Genomic DNA, 9994 nt, shown 5'->3' on the forward strand with positions numbered 1-9994 from the left:
GGGCGGGGCCTCGGCCCGCTCGCCCCTCCCCCACATCCTCCCGCCCCTCCCCCCTCCGCCTCGTGCGCGTGCCCGGGTCGGAGTCGCCGCGGGCGGGCGCGGGCGCGCCTTCGGGGTACGCCTGCGGGTGGGAAGCCGGACGAGCTGGACTGGGGGCGTCCTCCGTGCGCCCTAGGCGGGTTTCGGCTTTCATACTCGTTCTCTCCCTCTCCTTTGCGCCGAGTGAGTGTTCCCGGGGCTGGAGCCCGTGCTCCCCGTGCCTGCCGCCACTCCTTCCTTTACAAACAAAGCCATCTCGCCCACCTCCACCCCCTCCCCCATATATGATAGCTGGGGACCCTGAGGGCTGTCCGGGAGGAGCGCGGGGACGCTCATCTGACACCGGAAGGAAGCCAGGGAGAAAATGGAAGTCAGTGCAAACTCACCTGCCTTCCTTTGGAAACTTCAAGAAAAAAAGGGATTGTATCAGCTGATAGCTTTTAGTCTCCTAGACTAAAAAGAAAGTTTCGTTGCAGTGAACAGCTTTAAAGATAACTCACATTTTCTTGGATTTGGATCTTTTTTATGGTACAGGTTGGTTCTTGCTATCTTACATCTTGACCCTGATTTGGGAAGTAAAGACCGAACCTAACCATGACATTTTTTGTTTGGTTTATTCAATTGCACTTGTAACCTGTCAAAGGAGAAAATTACAACACATTTAAAGATCTTTGTTGTTGTTGTTGTTGATTTTCATTTTTTAACTTTTATTGTTAAAGATCTTATTTGTGATTCTGGAATTGGGCAACACCTCCATTAAATTAGAATAAGTGCTCCCGTGAGCTGAGCAGAAGAGCTTGGTTTTATAGACAGAGAAGGGCTGAAGAAAGCAGAAACAAAGAACCAAGACTGGATTGGTTGTTTCAACATTACTTTCCTTGTAAGGAGGGGACAGAGAGAATCATAGAAAAATAACTGATGAGGGCTTGCCACCATGGCTCATGCCTATAATCCCAGCACTTTGGAAAGTCAAGACTGGAGGGCCTCTTGAGTCCAGGAGTTTGAGACCAACCTGGACAACACAGTAAGACCCCCATCTCGGCAAAAACAAAAAATAAGCCAGTTGCAGTGGCTTATGCCTGTAGTCCCAGCTACTCAGGAGGCTGAGGTGGGAGGCTCATTTGAGCCCAGAAGTTTGAAGCTGCCATGAGCTATGATTGTGCGCTTCATGCCAGCCTAAGCGACAGAGCAAGACCCTGTCTCTTTCAAAGAAAGAGAGAGAAAGAAAGAGAGAAATGATTGGTTATACTTCAGATTACTGTACAGTTGACCCTTAACATGGGTTTGAATTGAGCAGGTCCACTTGTACATGGATTTTTTTTCAATAAAAGTTACACCGATGTGCTTGCCTCTCCTGTCTCCCCTTCCACCTCCTCCACCTCTTCTGCCTCTGTCATCCCTGAGATAGCAGAATCAACCCTTCCTCTTCCTTCCCCTCCCCAGCCTCCACATGAAGATAATGAGGATGATGACGTTTATGATGATCGCGTCCACTTAATGAGTAGTAAATGTACATCTCTTCCTTATGATTTTCTTAATAACATGTTCTTTAGCTGACTTTATTGCACGAATACATATAATACATATACAACATATGTGTTAATTGACTGTTCATGTTATTGGCAAGGCTTTCGGTCAAAAGTAGGCTATTGGTAGTTTTGGGAGATTCAAAAGTATGCAGGGGCGGGGCATGGTGGCTCACGCCTGTAATCCCAGCACTTTGGGAGGCCAAGCGGCAGATCACTTGAAATCAGAATTTTGAGACCAGCCTGGCCAACATGGTGAAACCCCAACTCTACTAAAAATACAAAAATTAGCTGGATGTGTGGCACACACCTGTAATCCAGCTACTCGGGAGGCTGAGGCAGGAGAATCGCTTGAACCCAGGAGGCAGAGGTTGCAGTGAGCCAAGATCATGCCCCTGCACTCCAGCCTGGACAACAGAGCCAGACTCCAATTCAAAAACAAACAAACAAAAAAGTATGCAGGGATTTTCTTTTTTCTTTTCTTTTCTTATTTTATTTATTTATTTATTTATTTATTTTTGAGACAGGGTCTTGCCCCCTCTCCCAGATTGGAGTGCAGTGGTGCAATCTCAGCTCACTGTAACCTCCGCCTCCTGGGTTCAAGCGATTCTCCTGCCTCAGCCTCTAGAATAGCTGGGATTACAGGTGTGTACCACCATGCCCGGCTAATTTTTGTATTTTTAGTAGAGACAGGGTTTTGCCATGTTGGCCAGGCTGGCCTCAAACTCCTGGTCTTAAGTGATCCACCCGCCTCAGTCTCCCAAAGTGCTGGGATTACAGGCATGAGCCACCTCGCCCAGCTTTGCAGGGATTTTCAACTGCAGGAGTTGGTGCCCCCAGCCACCTCCTGTCACCCCCCAACCCTCACCCCTCATTTGAAAGTAGCCTGTTTGGGAAATTAGACTATCATGTCTCCTGATTTCTCAGAAAGTCAGATAACAACTTGGTTTTGGTTTGGTGATGTGGAACTTTAGCATGAGTGACTCCTTTCTGATTTTTAGTGGGGTTTGTTGAGGCCTAATGCAGGAGCTTAGTCCAAAACAGTGACCTCTTATAACTTTTATTTAACAAACGTCAATGAGCACCCCAATTCCCCTGGGAAAGAGAGACTGTGTTCCAGAAAGAGAGAATGTTTGGGAGGTGACATTTTGGATCTTTAGGCATACTGACTCATTCCCGTCCCCAGAAACGCTTTGAACTAATATTGGGCCTAGTTTTCAATTCAGAATCAGAGAATATCCTCGAACCCCAGTCAATACCTCTGCCCTCTCCTGCCCTCAGCTTACTCCTTCTGGAGGAAGTGCCAGAGAGGCCTGCCTATCATTTCCAACGGAATGATTCTCACTTGTAAAAGTGTGCTTATCCGCTTTGGAGTCCAGTAACTCCAGCGGCGATTAGGCCCCAGGGACTGATGCAGGTCACCAAACATGTTAGAGACAGGTGTATAAACCCGAATGTCAATGCACTAGTTTCCCATGGGAAATATTACTGTTGAAGGAGCTAGACCCCCAAATTCACTAGTCAGTACCTGTCTTACGCTTCCTTATGTCTGCAGCCCTGAACCCAGAGTCCATATTCAATAAATGTTGATGTTTATCGAAGATTGAATCCGGAGTAAAATTTTATTTCTATCTTCTTCCTTGCTCCATTTGCTTTCCACTATAGTTTAAATAACTACAGTTTAAATAAACACGGAGGCCGGGTGTGGCAGTTCACGCCTGTAATCCCAGCACTTTGGGAGGCAGAGGCGGGGGGATCACTTGAGGTCAGGAGTTTGAGACCAGCCTGGCCAACATAGTGAAACCCCGTCTCCACTAAAAAAACAAAAATTAGTCGGGCATGGGGGTGGCTGCCTGTAATCCCAGGTACTTGGGAGGCTGAGGCAGGAAAATAGTTGGAACCCGGGGGGCGGAGTTTGCAGTGAGTTGAGATCACGCCACTGCACTCCAGCCTGCGCAACTGAGCAAGACTCTGTCTCAATAAACAAACAAACAAATACTGAAAGTGGTGTTGGCCATTTTTCCCCTGAAAGAAGCAGCAGGGAGGAAGCAGGTTACTCTGGGATTAACATAGCTGCTTCTGACCATTGCTCTGGAGGCTAAAGCAGCTCTATCTTGGATGCTCATCTGCCATGTTCACTTCTGATGAACCCCAGTTCCAGGAATGTCTCTAAGATTTCTATTTTCACATACTTACCCTTAGGTCAAAATAACGTTGGTGTTACTGTAAACACATACTACAAATCCTGCCTGTGGCGAATTCCCTATGGTATACAAGCCCTGGGACTTGAGGGTAACAGTGCAGGGATCCGTCGTCCTGTCTTGCAGCCATCCAGGACATGGCTTGTGTTTGTAAGTCCCTATTGTTTCTCTTTGAGAAACTGGATTTGTCCACCTCTTTCTTCAGCCTCTCAGCTTCCCCAGCCTTTGAGGGTAGGTGTGCATAGACCTGCTCACCGCAGAACGTTATCCTCCACTAGGGACTTCCACAGGGTTTGTCTAAAACAGAGACATAAATCTTGGAGAGCTGGCTAGAAGAAGCTGCTCTGAGCCACTTTGAATACTGAGCATCGTGTCTGTCCTTGGTGGCTTTTTCTTTTCTCCAGGCCCTCGGACACTCCCGCTTTAGGCCTCCTGGAGTTCATTTGCCCAGATCAGAAGTTTAAGCATAACCCTAAGTTTCTTTTGCCCCTCACCATTTAATTATCCTTTTTTTTTTTTTTTTGAGACTTGCTCTGTCGCCCAGGCTGGAGTGCAGTGGCATGATCTCGGTTCACTGCAACCTCCGCCTCCCTGGTTCAGGCGATTCTCCTGCCTCAGCCTCCCGAGTAGCTGGGATTACAGACACCTGCCACTGTGCCCAGCTAATTTTTGTATTTTTCGTAGAGACAGGGTTTCACCATGTTGGCCAGGCTGGTCTTAAACTCCTGACCTCAGGTGATCCTCCTGCCTTGGCCTCCCAAAGTGCTGAGATTTTGGGATTACAGGTGTGAGCCACTACACCTGGCCCATTTAATTATCCTTAAATCTGTGGATTCCACCTCCTAGATATTCCTTGATTGTGAACTCCTGTCTGTCTTTAGTGCCACCAACCCATCCAGGTCACCTTTGCCTGTCATCTGGACCCTGGCACGGCCTCCTGATAGATCTCCCAGCTTCTAATCTTTGTGTGTGTGTGTGTGTGTGTGTGTGTGTGTGTGTGTGTGTGTGTGTAAGCAGTTGGTCATGTAAACCAGCCTCTAATCTTGTTCATCCCCAATTCATTGCCCACATGGTAGCCAGAGCAATCTTTCAAGCACAAAACAGGCCTTGTCCCTTCTCTGCCTAGAATTCTTTAATGCCTCTCTGTTGACTCCACACTCCTTGGCTTGGTGTACACAAGACCTTCCTCCCCTCAGCCTGGTGTGTACTCTGGCTGGCCTTGCTGCACCATATCATGCAGGCACTGATACAGCCTGCCCTTGCCTCTGCCCACCCTGCTTCCTCCACCTGGAGAGCCCTTCTCTCCAACACCCAATGGCCTCCCACTCTCTTTGCCTGGCTGACCCCCCTTCATCATCAAGTATTATCTTTGGCATCTCTCTTCTTTTTTTTTTTTTTTTTACTATTTCTTTTTTTTTTTTTTAGTATACTTTAGGTTTTAGGGTACATGTGCACAATGTGCAGGTTTGTTACATATGTATCCATGTGCCATGTTGATTTCCTGCACCCATTAACTCATCATTTAGCATTAGGTTTATCTCCTAATGCTGTCCCTCTCCCCTCCCCCAACCCCACAACAGTCCCCGGAGTGTGATGTGGCATCTCTCTTCTTCATCCTCCTGGCCTGAGTCATGTGTCCCTTCTATTATGGCAAAAACTGTGATTAGTTTTGCACCAACCCAATAGGCGCTCTGTGGAAAGTAAAAAGTTTCCTGTTCAAAGTTTCCCTTCTTGTTAAAAAATAAATCATAAATGTTAAAAATAATAGTTTCTTTTAAAGACTAAACTTCCTTCAAGCCTCCTTGCTTTGTGCTAATAACTCTTTGTTAAGCCTTGTCCTATGTAGCTATTAGATATAAAAGAATAAGTACAGTTGGCCAGGCGCAGTGGCTCAAGCCTGTAATCCCAGCACTTTGGGAGGCCAAGGCAGATGGATCACGAGGTCAGGAGATCGAGACCATCCTGGCTAACATGGTGAAACCCCGTCTCTACTAAAAAAATACAAAAAAAAAAATTAGCTGGGCGTGGTGGCTGGCACATGTAGTCCCAGCTACTCTGGAGGCTGAGGCAGGAGAATGGCGTGAACCCGGGAAGCGGAGATTGCAGTGAGCCGAGATCACGCCACTGCACTCCAGCCTGGGAGACAGAGCAAGACGCCATCTCAAAAAAAAAAAAAAAAAGAATAAGTACAGTCTATGTCCTTGTACTTTAACCAAGATATTTGTACTAGACGTGCTCGCAGGCACGTTCCAGCTTGCAGCCTATGCCCCTTTCTTATTTAAAAATATTATTACTTTTCTAAGTCCTTTCGCAAGCAACTTCCTCTTTTCCTTTGTTCTCTGTTGCTTTTACCTGTTTAAGAAAGTTTTAAATTATTAGCCAGTCGGATTTAATTTAGACTGTGAGGTCCTGCTCCAGCCAGTAGAGACAGGACACAGTAGCAGAGACAAACTGCATAAAGGATAAAAATTACTTCCCTTCTTTGTTCAAGTGTGCTCTTGCCATTGCTCCATCTGCAAGGAGCACCCTTTCTGCAGAAAGTAAAATTGCCTTACTGAAAAAAACTTTTTGTCTAAATGCCAATTTTTCCTTGCCGTACCAGGGAACAAGCACTCTGTTTCTAAATAAACATTTTACTTATAACATGCTCCCTTATACATCCTGTGCCACCCTGTCAATTGCACTGCATTGCAATTGCTTGTCTGATGGTCTAATGTGTCCATGGATTGAATTTCGTGAGGGCAGGAGCAGACTTGTCAATCACCACTGGGTCCCCAGCCTCTAGCATGGTGCCTGACAGATAGTAGTTACTAAAGCAAGAGTAGTTGTAATGGCTACCATTTATTGAGCATTTACTGCATGCCAGGTACCATGTGAAAGGCTTTGTGTGGATTACTGCATTTAATTTTTATGGGAGAAGCTGTGGTGCATGCTGCCCAGATCCACTTTCAGGGATGAGGGACTTATTCCACCTGCTGTTGGGGATGCTGTAGGAAGCCCAGTCTCAGCTACCTATGGGGACTGATGCAGCTGAAGAAAACTGCCTTGCCCAAGGTCACACGTCCCTCCAGGGACAACCTGCATCCAGTGACTTAGAGTCACAGTGGGCTTAGAGGCCCAGTCCCTTTGGTCCAACTCAGGATAGGGCTAACGGGCTACCCCGGCTCCAGAGCGCCCTCTGGGGTTGACTGCTGCTTTCTTTGGGACTGCATCACAGCTCAGCTTCTCCCTCTGCACAGTCCTGCTTCCTGTGTTGCTCCTAGGAGGATTCCGTAATAAAGTCCAGCTTGCTACCTCTCATAGTCAGCTTCCTGAGGAACCAAGCCTGGAACAATCCTCTCAGCAGCCTTCTAGGTAGGCGTTATTATGATTCTCCTTTTACAGATGAAGCAACTAAGGTTTGGAGACGTTAACACAAGGCTCTTGATTTGTGGAGGTGGGATTTGAATTGTGGCAATTGACGCTGGATCCCACGCTATTAACCAGGCACTCAAACATAAGTGAATCAATGGCTTAGTCCCACTTGTCACCAAGGGAAAAAATGTAAAAGGCTAGAATTGAGAAACAAAGTTTTGTGCAAATGATTTTTTCTCAATGCCGAGGAAACAGGAGCTGTAGCTGGCTGCTGTGGAAGATTATAAATCAGCCCTATCAATGCTGTGCCCAGGCGTGGCTGACTCATAGCACAGGTCACAGACAGAGGACTCAAGCCCAGTTATAATGGTGAGTTTTAAATGAAAATGTCAACCACAAGATTTTAGCGTCTGGGTGATTTAATCCATTTCTAATGGAACACAAGAGCCAACATAGGAGAACAGCCAGTTCTCCCTGATCTGTGCAAAATGCTGGTCATCCCAGGTCGTTTTTGTTTGCCTTTGGAATGTTGTGAGAGATCAGCACGTGCAGCTATGCACACCTTCACCAGCCATGCCCTCTCAGGGGGCCCTTCCACTAGGGGCAGCCTAGATAAAAAGAGGCCAGGGCCATCTGGATGGAAGCCATGGCCTCTCTCTAATGTCCTGATGGTCAAGTGCATTGGGAGAGAAGGGCTACAGGCAGTGGGTATTAGCACTGAAGGGGATAGAAGATGTCCGGCCTGGTTATACTGTGCAGACTGCTGTGATAAGCTCTATAAATACGCCCTGCTGGAGGTGGAAGGGGAAATCAATATGGCTTCGCTGCAGAGTTTCAGATTGCAGCACTAACTTTGCATCTGTTTGTTATTAAAAGTTAAAGTCTGTGCCTGCTTGAGCCCAGTCGCCCTGTGCTCTCTGACCTTGTGTGGCAGGTACATCCCGGAACAAGCATCTGGGCCTTTAATCACAAACCATCCCGTTTAGCTATTTAACTCTCTGCATTCTTCCCTGAAAGAATGGCAGGAACCGTGGTACTGGGGACTCTAGCATCAAACGCTAACTATTTTTTACGTTTTAGTTTTTGAGGTGGAGTCTCGCTTTGTTGCCCAGGCTGAGTGCAGTGATGGGATCTCAGCTCACTGCAACGTCTGCCTCCTGAGTATCTGGGATTATGGGTGTGTGGCACCACACTGGCTAATTTTTGTGTTTTTAGTGGAGATGGAGTTTCACCATGTTGGCCAGGCTAGTCTCGAACCACCAACCTCAAGCAATCCACCTGCCTCTGCTTCCCAAAGTGTTGGGATTATGGGCGAGAACCATCACGCTCAGCTATTTTTTTTCTTTTTTCTTTTTTTTTTTTTTAATATCAGATGCTGTCCTGATCTCATTTATCTACCCAGCAACTCTAGGAAGCACAGGCTTTTATTAAACCCTTTGCATGGTTGAGGAAACAGGCTTGGAGATGTTGAATAACTTGCCTGAGCTCACGTAGCTGACCAGCAGGTAAAACCAGGATTTGAAGCCAGGTCTGGCTGATTCTGCAACCTGTATTTAACCACAAGGCGAAACAGCCCTCTACCTCTTGCTGCTTCTCTTTTTTAGGTGAGTCCTAGCTGAGCAGCTGAACTACATTGAATAGTATCGCCGCAAGTTCACGTCTACCCACAACCTCAGAATGTGACCTTACTTTGCAGATGTGATCAAATTAAGATGAGGTCATACTGGATTAGAGTGGGCCTTAATCCAATGACTGGTGTCCTCATAAGAAGAGGAGACCAGTTCAAAACCATAATCCCAGGACTTTGGGAGGCCAAGGCAGGCAGATCCCTGGAGTCCAGGAGTTTGAGACCAGCCTGGGCAACATGTCGAAACCCTGTCTCTACAAAATAAGCAAACATTAGCTGGGCGTGGTGATGCGAACTTGTAGTCCCAGCTACTTGGGAGGCTGAGGTGGGAGGATAGCTTGAGTTCAGGAGGCAGAAGTTGCAGTGGGCCAGTATCATGCCACTGCCCTCCAGCCTGGGTGACACAGTGAGACCTATGCCTCAAAAAAAAAATAAAAAGAGGGGCCGGGCACGATGGATCGTGCCTGTAATCCCAGCACTTTGGTAGGCCAAGGTGGGCAGATCATTGGAGGTCAGAGTTCGAGACCAGCCTGACCAATATGGTGAAACCCGATTTCTACTAAAAATACAAAAAAATTAACCAGGTGTGGTGGTGCACGCCTGTAATCCCAGCTACTGGGGAGGCTGAGGCAGGAGAATCACTTGAACCCTGGAGGCACAGGTTACAGTGAGCCTTGATCACGCCACTGCACTCCAGCCTGGGTGACAGAGGAAGACTCTGTCTCAAAAATAAATAAATAAATAATAAGTAAATAAAAATAAAAAGAGGGAAATGTTGATACAGAGAAACAGACATACAGGGAGAAGACCATATGACAATGAAGGCAGAGATCGGAGCAATGCACCTGTAAGCCAAGGAGCACTGAGGATTGTCCGCAACCTCCAGAAGCTGGAAGAGGCAGGTAGGATTCTCGCCTGGCATCTTCCAGAGAGAGCATGGCCCTGCCACCACCTTCATTCCTGACCTCTTCTTTAAGATCAGTTTTCAATTATATCACCCTGACTAAAAATGAATGAATGGATAGCTTGTCAAGTCAAAAACCAATAAATAATGATACAAATATAGGAGGGAAGTGAAAAATGTCTGGTTACCCATTTGTTTATTCCCTCTAACAAGCATTTGATGCCACTCTCTGGGATTACAATGATAAATGAAACAGGCTCAGCCTCTGTGCTCAGGAGTTAATGATTTTGTGAAGGCAAGAACCCTGTGAAGAGTTAAATTACATTACAACGTGGTAAATGCT

Source organism: Nomascus leucogenys, chromosome 3 (assembly GCF_006542625.1).
Source record: "Nomascus leucogenys isolate Asia chromosome 3, Asia_NLE_v1, whole genome shotgun sequence".
Lineage (NCBI taxonomy): Eukaryota > Metazoa > Chordata > Mammalia > Primates > Hylobatidae > Nomascus > Nomascus leucogenys.